At 36.1% G+C, this 21,156-nt stretch overlaps 1 long non-coding RNA gene across 1 annotated transcript in view; it reads right to left on the reverse strand.

Annotated features, from left to right (window-relative positions):
* Positions 1 to 16,828: 16,828 nt before the first annotated feature.
* Positions 16,829 to 21,156, reverse strand: part of LOC144576810 (uncharacterized) — a 116,808-nt gene continuing 112,480 nt past the window's right edge. The window contains exon 3 of the long non-coding RNA XR_013519357.1: positions 16,829 to 18,415. This is a non-coding gene — a long non-coding RNA (uncharacterized LOC144576810). The remainder of the gene's footprint in view (positions 18,416 to 21,156) is intronic.

A 21,156-nucleotide genomic window follows, 5' to 3' on the forward strand; every position in this document is an offset into this window, starting at 1 on the left:
AAGCCTTGGCAGCTCTAAAACGGTGTTGAGTCTGTGGATATGTGAAAGTCAAGATTTGAGGTTTGGGAGCCTCCACCTAGATTTCAGAAGATGTATGGAACACCTGAATGCCCAGGCAGAAGTCTGCAGCAGGGGTGGGGCTCTCATGGAGAACCATTACTGTGGCAGTGTAGAAAGGAAATATGGGGTCGGAGCCCCACACAGAGTCCCTAGTGGGGTACCATCTAGTGGAACAGTGACAAGAGGGCCACCATTCTCCAGATTCCAGAATAAAGCCACAGGCACTCAATGCCTGCCTGTGAAAGCAGCCAGGCGGGAGGCTGTTCCCTGCACAGCCACAGGGGTGAAGCTGCTGAAGACTATGGGAACCCACCTCATCAGTGTGACCTGGAGTCAAAGGAGGTGATTTCTGAGCTTTAAAATTTGACTGCCCTGCTGGATTTGGGACTTGCAATGGGCTCTGTAATCCCTTTGGCTTTGATAAATTTCTCCCATTTGGAATGGTTATATTTACCCGATACCTGTACCCCAGTGTATCTAGAAACTAACTAGATTGCTTTTGATTGTACATGCTCGCAGGCAGAAGGGACTTGCCGTGTCTCAGATGACACTTTGGACTGTGGACTTTTGGGTTAATACTGAAATGAGTTAAGGCTTTGGAAGACAGCTGAGAAAGGCATGATTGGTTTTGAAACATGAGAACATGAGATTTGGAGGGTCCAAGGGTGGAATGATATGCTTTGGCTGTATCCCCACCCAAATATTACCTTGCATTGTACTCCCACAATTCCCATGTGTTGTGGGAGGGATCCAGTGGGAGATAATTTGAATCATGGAGACAGTTTCCCCCATTCTGTTCTTGTGGTAGTGAATAAGTCTCATAAGAGCTGATGATTTTATCAGGAATATCCACATTTGTATCTTCCTCATTTTCTCTTGCCACTGTCATGCAAAAAGTGCCCTTCACCTCCCGCCATAATTGTGAGGTCTGCCCAGCCATGTGGAGCTGTAATTCCAATTAAATCTCTCTCTCTTTTTTTTTTTAAGTTTCGGGGATGTCTTTATCAGCAGTGTGAAAATGGACTAATACAGTTATTAACTGGTCTAATTTTAACATTGCTGATTCTGGGGATAGAGAGGCCCTACTAAAAGGAGAGAGATAGGGGAATGGCCACTTTTTGGAGCAGTCAGAACACACACATTTACTAATTAAATTTGCTATCTTACACAGTCGTGGTTCATGGCAACTTAAAATAATTGCAATAGTAACATAAAATATCACTGATCACAGATCACAACGACAGATATAATAGTGAAAAAGTTTGAAATATTGTAAGAATTACCAAAATGTCATATAGAGACACAAAGAGAGCACAGGCTATTAGGAAAAAAAATGGCACTGATCCACTTGCTAAACACAAGATTTTCACAATGTTCAATTTGTAAAAATTGAAATATCTAAGAAGTGCAATAAAACAAAGCACAATACAATGAAGTATGCCTGTAAACATGTATGTGTATACACACACATACCTACACCCTTCAGGCTACTTTTTAAACACAATGTGGCTGACCAGGTATGCAGACTAAATTCCAATTCATCCCTCACTGCTTTCCTTCTGTTATCTCTGAGTGAGTCTTTAGAGCAGTTAAAGAGTGCTTTTCACTGGCATCCAAAATTCAAGCTGATAAATCCATTAAGCAAGCATGTTTTCTCTTCTCCTTCAACTTGCAATATGGCTGCTGAAGCCATAGATGTAAGTAAACTGAGGAAGATCTACTGGGGCAAAAGCTGTAGATGACGTGTAGGTCTGAACCTCTAGTTAACGTAGTTGATTTGAGACCTCCTAAATACTTGGCTGTTGATACTAGATGAATTATTATTATTATTATTATTTTAATTTTTTCTGTCACCCAAAATGGAATGCAGTGCCACAATCTTGGCTCACTGAAACCCTGCAACCTCCACCTTCTGGGTTCAAGCTATTCTTGTGCCTCAGCCTCCCTCAGCTGGGATTCCAGGCATGCACCACCATGCCTGACTAATTTTTTTATTTTTAGTAGAGACAGGGTTTCACCATGCTGGCCAGGCTAATCTCAAACTCCTGACCTCAAATGATCTTCGTGTCTCAGCTTCCCAAAGAACTGGGATTATATGCATGAGCCACCGCACCTGGCCTAGATGTATTATTTTCTTGGGTCATGTCAATATGCTCTAAAAAAGACATCATATATATCATAGTAAGTGCAAATGGGACCACTACTATGATAGGTTTTCAAAAATACGCTATTATCTATCATAATCATTTAATTTTTAAAGAAACTAGACTTGATATAAATGAAAATATCAGAAACACTACATACGCATCTTTTATTTTATTAAAGTCATGACTAACTCTGCCATTCCACTAAAAGTATTTTATACACATATGTACACACACACACACACACACTTTTAAAAATATGCTATCTAGGCTAAGCTGTGGTCAGTTTCAGAGGGAGGCTTCTATTTGACTTTACCCACTATAATTGCACTATAGTCACGCATACCTTCCATTAGTCAGGACAAGAGAAACAGAATGGATACAAGATTACATTGTACATATAAACACAAATACAAAGTGTATAGATACTGTATTCCTTTGATGCTTCTAAATTTATTGAGTCTCAAATGAATTTTCATTTCTATGATAATTAGAACAGAGGAAGAAAACAATTGATATAAGTAAATAAATATATTTTCAATACCAAGTCATATCATAGCTACACATCGACTTATCTTCAGGTCCTTAATCTGGCATCAAAAACACTCACTATTGGTTACAGTAAAACGAAATTATACCACAGGGCTTTGGAATGCTCAGAACAAAGCTGATTTAATAATTTTAAGATCTTTTCTTTGAAAAAAAAAGAAAAATTAGAGTTAATTATGAGTATGTTGGCAAAAATGGTAAAAATTTAAATATTATAACCAGAGGAAAGCAATAGAGCTTCTTTAGCCTGAAAATATTACCCATTTTTGGGCATGGTAGAGCATGAAAGATATATTGACATCTTTAAAGGGATTCCTTTATCTGTGGCTTAAAGAGTAAAAGGCAGCTCAGGCAAAAGTATAAAGGGAAGACTTGAAGTTTAGTGGGGGACAAATAATCTGAGAAATAAGGTTGGACATAAAATAGAATGGCTGGCTCATGTCTCATTCCCCAGTTTATTTATTCTTTAAATATTTGTATGGACTGCATACTTTATACTGTCTTTGCTGGGGAGACAGGATATAGAAATGAATCAGGTACAGCCAATTTCTGCTTTAGAGATGTCACAGATTTTGGGATAAGAAAAATGTAGACAAATGACTGCAAACAAGTTCTATATTTAATGATAGAAAATAGTGAGTGTGCATTATCCTTTGGCAGAGGACATGAAGTAGGAGTGATATAACCATCAAGAAAAAGTTTCACAGGGTAGAACATGTCCACATAAAGGGAAAATGATCATGCTTAACTTTTACTATGGCAAATGATTTCTACATTAATAAAAGTTGAAATTATCCACTCTTACCCACTCCTCTGCATTCTACAAATCCTTTTCCATTTCCTGGTAGAATTTGTAGCTAACTGAAATAATCTGGCCCATCTATTTACCAATATCCTTATTGTCTTTTCTTCACCCTGCTGGAGTGGGAGAACACTGTTTACAGTTTTATCCCCAATGCATAGGTCACTGTCTGGCACAGTACAGGTGCTCAATAAATGTCTTTTAAGTGAAAGAAGAAAAATCATTCTAGATATATCTATGACTCTAATAATTCTAGGTTCCTTTGAATAAGATGCATCTAGAAATGTTCTTATATGTCATGTAGCGCTACTAAGGGTGGCAAATATATAAATCTTGTTTTGAGTAACAGTCACACCTGGGTGTCATTTTACATTGAAATGCTCCATGTACTTCAATTCAATGGCAATTAGACTTAAAGCTTGACTATATTGATTGAAGGGCAACAAACTGCAGCTTTCTGGTCATAGTTATTAAGCATTCGAGCCAAGTACTTGCGATTAACTGAGAAACAGCAGCATGCGGGTCTATGTCCCCAGGCTCAGCCACATAGACATGAATGCAGATTTTTACAGAGAGGCCCGCTCTTCATCCTTTTGACTCTCAATGCCTGGAAATTCATTTTCATACCAAGATGATTTGCTTGAATTACTGAGCAGCAAATTAGGTCTTTTAAAAGCCTCAAATAACAGATCTTTCAAACTAAACTACCCAAAGGTATCACACTACGCAAGTCAATCAATAAGCAAATGTGGATTTGGAAAAACTGTGGCTATGGTATAGGCAATAAGTATAAATATACGCTTTCCTGAATTATTCAGCAGATTTAGAAGAAGGCCTGAAGTCAGTTTATCATTTTCATTTTTATTGTTGCTTTTTCAAATTTTCTTTTCTTTTCAACAGGTAATGGAGGAGAGGAGGGATACAGGAGGTTTCGATATATGTTTATGTTGTGGGTCTGTCTTGTGTGTCTTAATTTACAATATTAAACTACAGGACCTCATAACTTATTATTTTCAAGCATATAACACATGCCATGTGACCTCTTCTAGCTCAGTTTTATGCTGCTAATTACTTGGCTCACAGAAGCAGCAGGAAACTGTCCAAAAAATGAGGCTGATTCCAAGGAGGGAGCATTGAAGGATTACCCACACAGTAGGAGGCACAGTCCAGTGTTATTCTCTCACTGATATTGGAGGGGAAAATACCTGACAGAAATTAAACTCAAATATTCCTTTTTTTTAATGAAAATTACTTGCTCAGAGCCAGAAATGTCTGAACACAGGTATGTGCTTGACTCATCAAAGTAGATGCATTTTACAATCTGTTGTACTATTTCTGTGATCTTGATCTCTCATTCTGCAACTAAGAAAGAGTTATGGCTTTCCTCTTCTATAATTTTCATAATTGTTTTTGGTGAGCATCCTCTTGCAAGGTGACAAAACACACTCCTGGGATCTCCTTTTGTCTATTCACATACTGCTTGACTCAATCAACAATTCATGGCTTTTCTGTATGGTGGTAGTTCAACTCTTACCTTTTGTTGTGTTCCAGATAAATATATAAGATCTATATGTTCATATTTGGCAAGTAAGAATTTTAACTATTCATATATTTTTAATATATATTTTTGACCGCACATTGTAGTAAACCCAATGGGCTTTAGTGTCCCAAGGAGTGTGAGTTTAATTTATAACTCTGTTTTTTACTAAAAGTACAATCTTTGGTGATTTAAACATTGGAGATACATTTTTTATTATAAATTACTGTATTCCAAGGAAAACATGAGATGCACAAAACTGAATGAGGTATGTATGGTCCTGGCTTTCAAATGGCCTGTGATGCAATGAAAGAAAAAGACACAAAAATAGATTATTTCAATAGAATAAAATTCTAAATATGTGCATGTGTTAGGATAATTCAGAAACGCATACAGAGGAGGGAAAGAATTTTATCCTAAGTAACATACTTTACATAAGTGCAGTTCTTAATTCACAAAATAATAATGAACTAGCCATAATTTATCTACATATATTTCATTTGCATCATATCCTGCATTCAAACACATATTCAGATTAGAATATGTGTATTTCTTCCTTCAAACTGCAGATCCAATTCAAACTTCATTATAAATTCTACTTGGCTACTTGTTTCTACATTGCTAGCTCCTTTTTTCCCCACTAAAGCTTTTAACACCATGACTGCAGTAGCTCACATTTTATTTCCTATTCTTAGGCTAAGCTTGAATTTATTTTAAATGCTTCATCTGTCTTGATTCCAAAGTGAGATTAAAAGTTTTCAGACTGGCAGGGTGCGGTGGTTCATGCCTGTAATCTCAGCACTTTGGGAGGCCGAGGCGGGTGGATCACGAGGTCAGGAGATTGAGACCATCCTGGTCAACATGGTGAAACCCCGTCTCTACTAAAAATACAAAAATTAGCTGGGCCTGGTGGCGCGTGCCTGTAATCCCAGCTACTCAGGAGGCTGAGGCAGGAGAACTGCCTGAACCCAGGAGTCGGAGGTTGCAGTGAGCCGAGATCGCACCATTGCACTCCAGCCTGGGTAACAAGAGCGAAACTCCGTCTCAAAAACAAAAACAAAAACAAAAGTTTTCAGACATTATCAGTACACATGGATTAATTTTATGTCATTTCACTGTACTACATCTAATACACCTAGGACCGGTGCAATATGTAGTCGATAGGTACACTTTAATGGGATATCTTTTGTCACTCAGGGTCTTGTTAATGAAAGAAATACTATAGGCTCCCAATGGATGTTCTTGACCCAATTACTTATTCTCCTATTTTCTTGAGGGCTTTGTTTCACTGGTAATATCCAAATGAACTTTACAAAACTAGATATTTCAAACTTATCTGTATCTCAATTCTTATGTTCACATTAAATGGTAACGGGACTATAAAAGTTGAGACCTTATAAAAATTATATTATTTCTTACTATAAAGTGTATGATTAAGAACTGCCAATAAATGTTCTGGTGGACCCTCTATGTTGTAATCACTTGAGAAAAAGTTAAGTTGTTGTAAAATATGAAATTATCATCACAGTCCTTTCTTTCTCAATGGAAGTATGAAATGAGAAAAATGTGTGTATTTTCCAAAAGGAGACAACCATTTCTCTTAAAATAAAACCATTACTATTTAATATAGTTTGGTAATGGATGAATTTACTCTGAGGTGAATTTCCTTTTTGTCTTTTCAGCACCATAGACCTGCTAAAATAAATATTTTTTTAATTTTAATTTTTGCGACAGGGCCTTGCTTTGTTGCACAGACTAGAGTGCAGTGGCCTAATTACAGCTCAGTGGAGCTTCAACTTCCTTTGTTCAAGTGACCCTCCTGCCTCAAGTAACTGGACCTAAAGGTGTGCACCATGATGCCTGGTTAATTTCTGTATTTCTTTGTAGAGACAGGGTCTCACTGTGTTGCCCAGATTGGTCTCAAACTGCTGGACTCAGGCAATCTTCCCATATCAGCTTCTAAAAGGGCTGTGATTACAGGTGTGGGCCACCACGCTCAGCTTGCTCATAAAAAGAATGTGTCACAAATGTTTCTGGGTAATTTTTTATCTATGTATAAGCTGTTTGGTATATTAAACCTATTTTTTAAAATAAAAGGCAAAGAGTTTCAACATGCTAGCCATTTTTGAAGGCATGGATGGGTTTGGATAGACGTAGGACTTGTGTCTCTTATTTGCTAAATAAAGTAGGATTCTGCTAAGAGACATACTCACTAAGTCAAGTAGGATTAATGTGAACAAACTACATGAACATGATGGATGAGGGCCTAACCTTGTTGAGTAGCTGTTATTTATTAGAAACTGCCGGATTCTCTATAATCATTTTCTGACTTAGCTCTTAGATCTCTACGAGGTGATTTCTATTTTTAGCCCTGTGTTCTAGTTATCTCTTCCTGAAGAACAAGCTACCCCATTTTAATAGCATAAAATAACCACATTATATGATGCTTTTTATTCTGTGGATCAGAACTTTAGACTTTAGATGTAACTTGCCTCTCCGTCCATGCCTTAGTTAAGGTGACTCAAATGTTAGAGGTCAAAAAGCATCTGCATGCTTCTTCGCTCAGACATCAGGTATATGTGGAGTGTCTCTATATGAGCTAGCTAGTTTGGTGGCCTACGCCTGTAACCACAATGTCTGGGCTCACATTCAGTGTCTGGGCTCAGCTGACACTGCCAGCCAAACTGCCCAAAAAGGACATCACCATGTAGCTTGGGCTTCTTGTAGCAGATGTAACAAAGTGTAAGCTGTGTGAACTCCACAACACATACCTCCAAAGTACAGGGCAACTCTTAGCCCAGAACCACTCTTCCAAAAGTTTCCTTTCCTCCTCTTCTCACTATACATAGTAGCATCATAATGTTAGATTTTTACAGGTCAGGAGAAATTATTTCATGTATGTTTATGTGTTTTAATATGTTTATTAAAATTAAAAAAAAAAGACTCTAACATTGTGTCACACAAGGAAATGCAGTTTTTTTCTTTGAGGTGTTTTTAGTATTTTCTGGGATTAAAACAGTCTCCCAATAAACAGAGGAATCAGTTATTTCTTTTGACACAGAAATAAAAGAATAATAATCCAATTTAATTATTTAAAATCTCTTTTGAAATGTATACAGAGATGAATCTTCTTTTGTTTTGTGAGTCTGGAAGTCTTAGAGAGAAGAAAGGTGTCAAAATTAACTATCTGAACCTCTATTATCTTTTTAAAGGTGAAAACGAGGAGAGATGCCTGTGACAAAAGTAACTCCAAGGGTCTGGATTTCCACAAAAACATTGAAAGCTCATGAAAGACAGAAGCAACTTTGTCAGAACTCAGGAAAAGGAAAAGAGTCAAATGCGTGCATTAATAAACAAAGATTGAATCAAGTTCACGGGAGTGTAAATTAGTTCAACCATTGTGGAAGACAGTGTGTCAATTCTTCAAGGACCTAGAACTAAAAATACCACTTGACCCAGCAATCCCATTACTGGGTATATACCCAAAGGATTATAAATCATTTTATTATAAAGACAAATGCACATGTTATGCTTATTGTTGCACTGACGTTGCTCTATCAGCATTCACAATAGCAAAGACTTGGATCCAACACAAATGCCCATCAGTGATAGACTCAGTGATATCCAGAGGATAAAGAAAATTTGCCACATATACACCATGGAATACTACGCAGCCATAAAAAATGATGAGTTCATGTCCTCTGCAGGGACATGAATAAAGCTGGATGCCATCATTCTCAGCAAACTGACACAAGAAGAGAAAACCAAACACTGCATATTCTCACTCATAAGTGGGAGTTGAACAATGAGAATACATGGACACAGGGAAGAAAACATCACACACCAGGGCCTGTCAGGGGAAGAGGGGCTAAGGGAGTGATAGTATTAGAATAAATACCTAATGTAGACAAGGGGGTGATGGAGGCAGCAAATCACCATGGCACGTGTATACCTATGTAACAAACCTACAAGTTCTGCACATGTACACCAGAACTTAAAGTATAATAATAATAATAAAAAGGAAATTCTAAATAAAAATGTGGAACATTAAAGTAGAAATAATAATAATAATTAGTACTTGCCCTTTTCTCACCCCATTTTCAGCATGGTGGCAGTATTGAAGATGTTAGTCTGCATTCCCAGTGTTGCATACTGGTCCTTGGTTCCAGAGAGAAACACTGAGGACAGTAAAGATCACTTGGGGACTATCGAGCAGAACATCCAGAGGCAAAATTCCTTATCCAAGATATTTAAAAATATAATAAGGAGGCCGGGCACAGTGGCTCACGCCTATTATCCCAGCACTTTGTGAGGCCAAGGCAGGCAGATCACCTGAGGTTGGGAGTTCAAGATCAGCCTAAGCAACATGGAGAAACTTCTCTACTAAAAATACAAAATTTGCCAGGCATGGTGGTGCATGCCTGTAATTGCAGCTACTCGGGAGGCTGAGGCACGACAACCTCTTGAACCTGGGGAGCAGAGGTTGCTTCAAGCTGAAATTGCGCCATTACACTCCAGGCTGGGCAACTAGAGTGAAACTCTATCTCAAAAAAAAAAAAAAAAGAAAGAAACATAATGAATAGAACAAAGGCCACCTGCTGAGCATCAAGCAGACTATCCATAGATAAAACTCCTTATTTGGGGAATTTAGAAATAATCAGAATTCCCTATTATCTAGAGCCAGCATCTGGTACCAGGCTCTTTTATTGTTATTATCATACTTGAAGTTCTGGGATACATGTGCAGAATGTGCAGGTTTGTTACATAGGTATACACATGCCTTGGTGGTTTGCTGCACTCATCTACCCATCATCTACATTAGGTATTTCTCCTAATGCTATCACTCCCCTAGCCCTACCCCCCAACAGTCCCTGGTGTGTGATGTTCCCCTCCCTGGGTTCTCACTGTTCAACTCCCATGGCACCCGTCTTTTAAAACAAATTACTAGAATTTCAACATATTTCCAGAATGTATGCAGATCAAAACTCATTGTGTGACCCTTAATGACATCACGGCACCAAAATGTCTATAATGTAATCGTTTATCATGACTTACGTGGCTAATACTGTCCAAATCGCCTTAAACTCTGGTTTTATGGTCCATACGCATAGGGAACAATCCACTGCTCTGAACTCATACTTTCGATCTAGTAAAACTTTCTTTTTCAAACCTATAATGTCATAGGTAAATTCTTACTACCCTACAACCTGCAAACCAACCACTTTTTGATGTCGGGGCTTTGACAGCTTACCAGGCAGAAACCATAAAATATTATATTCATGAAGAAAGAATTATGTTTGTCTGTTCTAACTTGTCTGAAGTCAACCTGAAGTACAGATTCAAGGTGCATGTTTTAGTTTCAGCTAATTAGGAACTCAAGATAAGAATGTCATAGGCATTCTTCAGAAACATGGTAAGGCAAATACACAACTTACAGCCACTGGGAGCAAAAGATTACAATTCAAAGATATAGTAGATCTACTGAATTGTAAGATACAAGAGAACACTGAAACCATGAAAGGAAAAGTTGGAGAGAGTTTTTATCAGAAATCATGGCATCAAAAGTATTTGTGAATACTGGAAATTTTGGAACGTAATGCACTTATCCAGAGCTAGATACCTGCTCAGAAAGATCTGAAAAGACTGAGCTTTGCCTTCTGGCTGATCATGAGGATCAGCACAAGCACTGAATAAGAAATATGACAGAGTTGTAAAAAGCCTGGCTAAACACTGAAAAAGAGTCCCAGCATGGAACTCATCTGTGTAGATAGTAAGCATTCCTTTTTCTTGTTGTTGTTCTGCTGCTGCTGCTGCTTCTTTCTCGCTCTCCTGCTGTTTAAGTAAATCTATGTTAAAACACTAACTAGGCCGGGCGCGGTGGCTCAAGCCTGTAATCCCAGCACTTTGGGAGGCCGAGACGGGTGGATCACGAGGTCAAGAGATCGAGACCATCCTGGTCAACATGGTGAAACTCCGTCCCTTCTAAAAATACAAAAAGATTAGCTGGGCATGGTGGTGTGTGCCTGTAATCCCAGCTACTCAGGAGGCTGAGGCAGGAGAATTGCCTGAACCCAGGAGGCAGAGGTTCCAGTGAGCCGAGATTGCACCATTGCACTCCAGCCTGGGTAACAAGAGCGAAACTCTGTCTCAAAAAAAACAAAAAACACTAACTAAACATAAGATGAAATAACAGAGACTTCAGAAAACATGCAAGACAAAGAAAATAGACTTTATAAACATTGTTTTTAAACCTTAGTAAACAATCAGCAATAAAATAAATGTTATGAGGGGGAGATATAGACACTGAGTTACCATATTTGAATGTTCAAAATGCTCCATTTCAAATAAAAAAATTAGAAAGCATGTAAAAAATTATGAATGTATGGTTCATTACAAAAGAAATTTATAGAAACCATAGAGAAAGCATAGACATCAGATTTTCTAGATACAAACTTTAAAGAAAGTGTCAACTATGTCCTTAAAGATCTAAAGAAAACCATGGAAAAGTACTAAAGGAAACCAAGAGAATGATGTACAAACAAATTGAAAAAAAACAATAAAAGATAAAAAATATAAAAAGAAAGAAGTCCAAAAGTTCTGTAGCTAATAAGCACAGGAACTGAAATGTCAAGAAAATTACAAGGAAGTTTATATAATAGCTTCAAGTAGACAGAAAACATTCCAAACCAACCTGAAGAAGATTCATCTAAATTATTCATAATAAGAATAACAAAAAAAATAAGAAAAGTTAATAGAGCCTATGAGACCAATGGGGTATCATCAAGCACACCAACTTATGTATTATGAGAACTGAAGAACAGTAAAGCATAATGGAGATACAGAAAACATTGTTAAAAATAATGGCCAAAAACTTCTCACATTTAACAAATGACACTAATCTACATATTTATGAAGTATAGTGGATTCTGGTAAAGAGAAACACAAAGAGCTACACGTTGAGACACCTCATAGCTAAATTGTTGAAAGCCAGTCAAATAAAACATTTTGAACAAAGCAAGAGAGAGATGACTTGTTACCTACAAGGCATCTTCAGTAGGACCAATGGCAGATTTCTCATCAGAAGCCATGGAATCCAAAGGGGAGTGGCATGGCATTTTTTAAGTTCTAAAAAAAAAATGTTCTTGACAAACAATAATTTTGTCCAGCAAAACTATTTTTGATATACGCAATAAAAATTAACACATCCTCAGATTTTCTTTAAAGCTGAGGGAGGAAATTTGTCACTACTAAACATGTGCTAAAAGATATATTAAGGGGAATTTTCTAGGCTGAAATGTAAATTACCTGGACAAAGAGTTGAAGTTATATGCAGAAATGAAGAACTCCAGTAAAGGTAACTACATATGTAAATATAAAAGACATTATCATTTTATTTTTGGTTTGTAATACCTCTTAAAATTTCTTATATGCTTTAAAAGTTAAGTGTATAAAAATAGCTATAAATATATGGTAATACACATGCAATGAATAAAGATGTAGTTCCTGACAATAACAATGTAAGGGAGGGTGGAACAACATAGGAACAGAGTTTTGATTGCTGTTAAAGTTAAGTTAGCATCAATTCAGACTACATGATTATAACTTTAGAACATTTCTTATATTCTATGATAACCACTTAGAAGAACTCAAAAATACACATATAAAAGTATATGAGAAGGAAATAAAAATAGTACACTGCCAATAATAAAAATAAAAGAAGCCAGCTATGACAGAAATGAATAACAGAGAACACATGTAGCAAAATATCAGAAGTAAGTTCTTTCTAACCAGTGATTACTTTAAATCTAAATAAATAGTCATATAAAGAGGCAGTGATTGGCAAAATGAATTCATAAGAAAAATCACTTGATCCCACTATGTACTATCTATGAGACTTATTTTAGATCCAATGACATAAATAGATAAAATACAAAAGGACAGAAAAAGATATTTTATGTATACACCAGTAAAAAACGGAGTAGGTATACTAATATCAGGCAACATACACTTGAACTAAAGAGTATTTACAATAGAAAAAGAACAGCATATACAACAGTCAATTCATCAAAAAAATTAAAAATTATAATCCTATATGCACCAGAAACATAACCCCAAAATTTATAAAGCAGACACTGACAGAACTGAAGACATACGGAGTTCTACAATAATATTTGGAGTACCTTAATACCCTACTGTCGATAATGAATATAACAACCAAATACAAAATCAATAAAAAATAAAGAAACTGAAAAAATTATAAACCAATTAGGCCTAACAGACATATAAAAAATACTCCACCCAACACTAGAATATACAGCCTAGTATACATTCTGCTAAAGTGTAAATAAAATGCCCTTCAGCACAGACCATATGTTAGGCTATATAACAAGTCTCAATGAATTTAAAACAATTGAAATAATACAAATTAGCTTATCAGATTCAATTAAATAAGCCACAAATTAAAAAAAAGGAGAAAAACTAAAAAATACACAAATACATGGAAATTACCCAGCATACTACTGAACAAGCAAAGTATTACATAAAAAAATCACAAGAAAATGAGATAATAACTAGGGATGAATAAAATAAAAAATATACTAAAACATATAAGATGTAACAAAATTATTGATAAGAGGAAATTTTACAGCTTTAAAACCTGTATTTTTTTTACAAAAGGAGTATATCAAATAAATACATTAATGTTTCACCTAGTGTAATAAAAACTAGTGCAAATTAAACCTAAAGCGTAGCAGAAGAAGGGAAATAAGATTGGAGGAAGAGTAAATAAAATAAATAATATAAAAACAATAGAAAGAATAAAATAACAAAAGTTAATTCTTTGAAAGAAATTTCAGAGTTGGCAAACGTTTACCTAGATTGACTAAAAGAAATGATAAAAAGTACAAGAAACATATCAGAAATGTAAGTGGTAATATCACATCAACATTACAGTAATTGTAAAAATGATTATAAGAGAATACTATGAACAGCTGTACATCAGCAAATTAGATAAGCTAGATGAAATGGATAAATTCTGAAAAACACCCAATTACCAAAAGTTATTCAAGAAGAAACAGAAAATCTGAACAAACCAAATAACAAGTCATAGAATTGTATTAGTTATCAAAAATCTTACCAAAAAGAGCTCAGACATAGATGGTTTTGCTAGGGAATCCGACCAAAAAATTTAGAGAAGGATTAACAGAAACCCCATCTCTACTAAAGATACAAAAAATTAGCTGGGCATGGTGGCGCGTGCCTGTAATCCCAGGTACTCAGGAGGCTGAGGCAGGAGAATTGCCTGAACCCAGAGGAGGCAGAGGTTGCGGTGAGCCAAGATTGCGCCATTGCACTCCAGCCTGGGTAACAAGAGTGAAACTCCATCTCAAAAAAAAAAAAAGTGAGTAAGACAGACTACTAATTTAGTGAGGCTAATATCACCTTTATACTAAAGTAGAAAGAAAATGCATTAAGTACAGAACAAGATGACTTTTGAATGCAGATGTAAAAATCCTCAATAAAAATAATAATGAACTGAATCCAGCAGCATATTAAAAAATTATACACCATGGCCAAGTGAGATTTATCCTAGTAATACAGTGCTTCAACATAAGCAAATCAATCAATATAATACATTAATTGAAATAATACGGTAACACCACATGATTATATTAGTCAATGCAGAAAAGCATTTGACAAAATCTAACACCACTTCATTAAAAAAAATAAAACTCTAAAAATTAGGAATTGAATGGAACTACCTTAACATAATAAAGTGCATTCAAGAGAAATTCATATCTAAAATGACACTCAAATGATATCAGCAGTATGACAGAGTAGAAGATACCAGCCTTCAACCCCTCACAGAAGACAACAAATAGATACTTGCTCTGCCTTGGACACTGGCATCTTTTGCCACTGAGATAAATAAAAGCTATTACGGCTACTGACCCCTTGTAGAGGGATATGCTGCTGTACCCACCATCCACAAGAGTGAGCCTTTGTTTTAGTACCCTGGGACCAGGACCAACATAACACTCAAATCTATGTGCAGCAGGTTCCAGGCATGTCAGTACTACATATGCCAGCTCTGTAGCCAAACTGCACACCTGCACCTCAAACACTGAGGGCACTGACATTTAGACCTTTAGAATGCCTATAAGGCGGATTCAGATCCCATAAAATTCCCTCAGCCATGACTGCCTGGTGGGAGAAAAATAGATTAGGAAGATCATAGTAGCCTTCACCACCAAAGACTGCAACTTATCTTGGAGCCTCAGTTGCTCTGCACACACCAATGTCACACACTGTGGCTCCACCACCACTACTTGAGTACCTGTACTTTACACATCTGAGCCACTGCCTCTGTATTCCAGACTCCAGATCTGTGCCTCCACTGTACATGTGTTTATACCTCAGACACCAGAGCTACTATATCTCCATATTTGTGAGCTAGCCCATATGACAGTTATTGGAGCAGTGGTCTCTCTGCACGTACCTGTGCCCTGGGCACCATATCTACGGCTGTATTGGGAGGACCCACACCTTAGATATCAGAGCCACTACCACAGTGAGCTATCCTATGCCTCAGGCCCTTTAGCTACTATCACTCCTCACCTTTCCATGATTCAGTACCCAGTTGCTCTATCAGCATTTGCATACCATAACCAACACGGCCACAGGGGTACCTGATGGAGGTTAATAAAAATGGGAAACAACATACCAAAAATTAAGAGATGTAGCAAAAGCAGTTCCAAGAGTGAAGTTTATAGCAATAAATGGCTATGTTCTAAAAAAAAAAAAAGCTTTCATCTTTAATGTTTTACCTCAAGTCCATAAGGAAATAACAATAAGCTTAAAGTTATTAGAAGAAAGAAAATACAAAGATCAGTGCTGAATGAAAGAGAGGCTAGAAAAGCAATGGAAAATACTAACAAAACTAAGAATTGATTTTTTAAAAAAGAAAAACAAAATTGACAAACCTGTAGCTAGACTACAAGAAAAGAAAGAGAAATCTCAAATAATAGAATCAAAATGAAAGAGGAGAGACATTATAAATGATACCATGGAAATACAAAAGATCATTAGAGACTACTATGAACAAAATATGGCAAAAAATAGATAAGAAAAAAATGAATAAACTTTAAAAAATATAAAAACTATTGAGAATGAATCATGAAACAATAGAATATCTCAACAAATACCAAGTAAGCTGATTAATGAAGTAAAAAGTCTCTCATAAAAGGAAAGCCTAGGACCTCTGTTTCAGTGCTCAATTGTATCCAATATTTAAAGAGTTAATACCAATAATCTCAACATTAACCAAAAATATGAAGAGGACCAAACACTACTTAACTGATTTTACAAGGACAACATTACTCTGATACCAAAGTTAGACAATATCACTAAAAATCAGAAAATTGCAGGCCAAAATCCCCAATGAACATAGATACAAAATCTTTACCAATTAAGGCAAATAAAATTTAGCAACATATTAAAGAGATAATATGCCTCAATCAACTGGGATTTATCCTTGGAAGGCCAAGATAGTTCAATATACACTAATAAAAAATAAGATACACTGCAAGAGCAAAATGAATCATAAGATGGTCATCTTTAAAGATACAGAAAAAGCATTTGACATTGCTAAAAATCCTTTTATAATAAAAACTCTCAATAAATTAGGTACAGAAATACTCTACCTCAACTTAATAGAGGTCATGTATCGTAAGGCCACAGCTAACATCAAATTCAAAAGTGAAAATCAGAAATCATTTTATCTACGACGAAGAATAAATGAAAGGCGTCCACTCCTCTTTTCCTCTTTATTAGTCTGGCTAGTGATCTATCTATTTTGCTAATCGTTTCAAAATATCAGCTTCTAGATTTATTGATTTTTGAAGGGTTTTTCATATCTCTATCTCCTTCAGTTCTGCTCTGATATTCATTATTTCTTGTCTTCTGCTAGCTTTTGAATTTGTCTGCTCTTGCTTCTCTAGTTTTTTTAATTGTGATGTTAAAGTGTCAATTTTAGATCTTTTCCACTTTTTCCTGTGAGCATTTAAGTGCTATAAATTTTCCTCTAAACACTGCTTTAGCTGTGTGCCAGAGATTCTGGTACATTGTGCCTTTGTTCTCATTAGTTTCAAGTAACTTATTTTTTTCTGCCTTAATTTTGTCACTTACCCAGTAGTCATTCAGGAGCAGGTTGTTCAGTTTCCATGTAGTTGTGAGGTTTTGAGTGAGTTTCTTAATCCTGAGTTCTAATTTGGTTACACTGTGGGCTGAGAGACTGTTTGTTATGTTATGATTTCTGTTCTTTTGCATTTGCTGAGGAATGTTTTACTTCCAATTATGTGATCAGTTTTAGAATAAGTGCTATATGGTCCTGAGAAGAACGTATAGTCTGCTGATGAGGTGGAGAGTCCTGCAGATGTCTATTAGGTCTGCTTGGTCTAAAGCTGAGTTCAAGTCCTGAATATCCTTATTAATTTTCTGTCTTACTGATCTGTCTAAAATTGACCATGGGGTGTTAAAGCCTCTCACTATTATTATGTGGGACGCTAAGTCTCTTTGTAGGTCTCAAAAAACTTGCTTTATGAATCTGGGTGCTCCTGTATTGGGTGCATATATATTTAGAATAGTTAGCTCTTCTTGTTGCATTGATCCTTTAACCATTATGTAACATCCTTCTTTTTTTTTTTTTTTTTGATCTTTGTTGGTTTAAAGTCTGTTTCATCAGAGACTAAAACTGCCATTTTTATTGCTTCCCATTTGCTTGGTAAATATTCCTCCAACTATTTATTTTGAGTCTCTGTGTGTCTTTGCACACAAGATGAGTCTCCTTAATACAGCACAACAATGGATCTTGACTCTATATCCAATTTTCCAGTGTGTGTCTTTAATTGAGGCATTTAGCCCACTTACATAGGCATTTTATTCTCTTTGTATCAATTGTGAATGGGAGTTCACTCATGATTTGGCTCTCTGTTTGTCTGTTATTGGTGTATAGGAATGTTTGTGATTTTTGCACATTGATTTTATATCCTGAGACCTGCTGAAGTTGCTTATCAGCTTAGGGAGATTTTGGGCTGAGATTATGGGGTCTTCTAAATATACGATCATGTCATCTGAAAATAAAGACAATTTGACTTCCTCTTTTCCTAACTGAATACCCTTTATTTATTTTACTTACCTGATTGCCCTGGCCAGAACTTCCAATACTATGTTGAATCGAAGTGGTGAGAGAGGACATCCTTGTCTTTCTTGTGCCAGTTTTCAAAGTGAATGCTTCCAGTTTTTGCCCATTCAGTATGATATTGCCTGTGGGTTTGTTGTAAATAGCTTTTATTATTTTGAGATACATTCCATCAATACCTAGTTTATTGAGAGTTTTTAGCATAAAGTGCTGTTGAATTTTGTCAAAGGCCTTCTCTGCATGTATTGAGATAATCGTGTGGTTTTTGTCTTTAGTGCTGTTTATGTGATGGATTAAGTTTATAGATTTGCATATGTTGAACCAGTCTTGCATCCCAGGGATGAAGCTGATTTGATAGTGATGGATAAGCTTTTTGATGTGCTTTTGGATTCAGTTTGCCAGTATTTTATTGAAGATTTTCACATCAATGTTCATCATGGATACTGGCCTGAAATTTTCTTTTTTTGTTGAGTCTCTGCCAGGTTTTGGTATCAGGATGATGTTGGTCTCATAAAATAATTTGGGAAAGATTCCATCTTTTTGGATTGTTTGGAATAGTTTTGGAAGGAATGATACCAGCTCCTCTTTGTACCTCTGGTAGAATTCAGCTTCATCCCTGGGATGCAAGTCTAGTTCAACATATGCAAATCAATAAACATAATCCATCACATAAACAGAACCTAGACAAAAACCACATGATTATCTCAATAGATGCAGAAAAGACCTTCAACAAAACTCAACATGCTTCATGCTAAAAACTCTCAATAATCTAAGTGTTGATGGAATGTACCTAAAAATAATAAGAGCTATTTATCACAAACCCACAGCCAATATACTGAATGGGCAGAACCTGAAGTGTCACTTTGAAAATTGGCACAAGACAAGGATGCCCTCTTTCACCATTCCTATTCAACATATTATTGGAAGTTCTGGCCAGGGAAATCAGGCAAAAGAACAAAATAAAGAGTATTCAAATAGGAAGCAAGGAAGTTAAATTGTCTCTCTTTGCATATGACATAATTGCATATTTAGAAAATGCCATCATCTCAACTGAACATCTTCTTAAGCTGATAAACAACTTCAGCAAAGTCACAAGATACAAAATCAATGTGAAAAAATCACAAGCATTCTTATACACCAATAATAGACAAAGAGCTGAATCATGAATCTCTACTACAAAGCAAACAAAACAACTAGAAATACAACTTACAGGGGATGTAAAGGAACTCTTCAAGAACTATAAACTATAAACCACTGCTCAATGAAATAAGAGGTTATACAAACAAATGGAAAAACATTCCATACTCATGGAAAGGAAGAATCCATATCATGAAAATGGCCATACTGCCCAAATTAATCTATAGCTTCAATGCTCTCCCCATCAAGCTACCATTGGCTCTCTTCACAGAATTAGAAAAAACTGCTTTAAATTTCACATGGAACAAAAAAAAGCCCATATATGCAAGACAATGCTAAGCAAAAATAACAAAGCTGGAGGTATCACACTACCCGACTTCAAACTATACTACAAAACTACAGTAACTTAAACAGCATGATACTAGTACCAAAACAGATATATAGACCAATGGAACAGAACAGAGGTCTCAAAAATAATACCATACATCTACAACCATCTGATCTTTGGCAAACCTGACAAAAACAAGCAATGGGGAAAGGATTCCCTAGGAATAACTGGCTAGCCATTTGAAGAAAACTGAAACTGGACCCCTTCCTTACACCTTACTCAAAAATTAACTCAAGATGGAGTAAAGACTTAAACACAAGACCTAAAGCCATAAAACCCTAGAAGAAAACCTAGGCAATACTATTCAGGACATAGGCATTGGCAAAGACATCATGACTAAAAAACCACAAGCAATGACGACAAAAGCCAAAATAGACAAATGGAATCTAATTAAACTTAAGATACTCTCATCAGTGTGAGCAGGAGAAAATTTTTGCAATCTATCCATCTAACAAAGCACTAATATCCAGAATCTACAAAGAACTTAAACAAATTTACAAGAAAAAAACAACCACATCAAAAAGTTGGCAATGGATATGAACAGACACTTCTCAAAAGGAAACATTTATGTGACCAACAAACAAATGAAAAAAAATCTCATCATCTCTAGTCATTAGAGAAATGCAAATCAAAACCACAACGAGATACCATCTTATGCATATTATAATGGAAGTCATTAAAAAGTCAGGAAACAACAGATGCTGGATAGGATGTGAAGAAATAGGAACACTTTTACTATGTTGGTGGGAGTAAAAATTAGTTCAATTATTTTGGAAGACAGTGTGGCGATTCCTCAAGGATCTAGAACCAGAAATACAATTTGACCTAGTAATCCCATTACTGGGTATATACCCAAAGGATTATAAATCATTCTACTATAAAGACTCAGCACATATATGTTTACTGCAGCACTGTTCACAATAACAAACCCAAATGCCCATCAATGATAGACTGGATAAAGAAAATGTGGCAAATATACACCATGGAATACAATGCAGCCATAAAAAGGATGAGTTCATGTCCTTTGCAGGGACATGGATAAAGCTGGAAACCATCATTCTCAGCAAACGAACACAGGAACAGAAAACCAAACCCCACATGTACTCACTCAAAAGTGGGATTTAAGAAATGAGAACACATGAACACAGGGAAGGGAATGTCACAAACCGGAGCCTGCCAGCGGTTGGGAGGCTAGGGGCAGGATAGCATTAGGAGAAATACCTAATGTAGATGACAGGTAGATGGATGCAGAAACCACCATAGCATGTGTATACCTATGTAACAAACCTGCACATTCTGCACATGTATCCCAGAACATAAGGAATAATAATTTTAAAAATC

This window comes from Callithrix jacchus, chromosome 6 (assembly GCF_049354715.1).
Source record: "Callithrix jacchus isolate 240 chromosome 6, calJac240_pri, whole genome shotgun sequence".
Taxonomy (NCBI): Eukaryota; Metazoa; Chordata; class Mammalia; order Primates; family Cebidae; genus Callithrix; species Callithrix jacchus.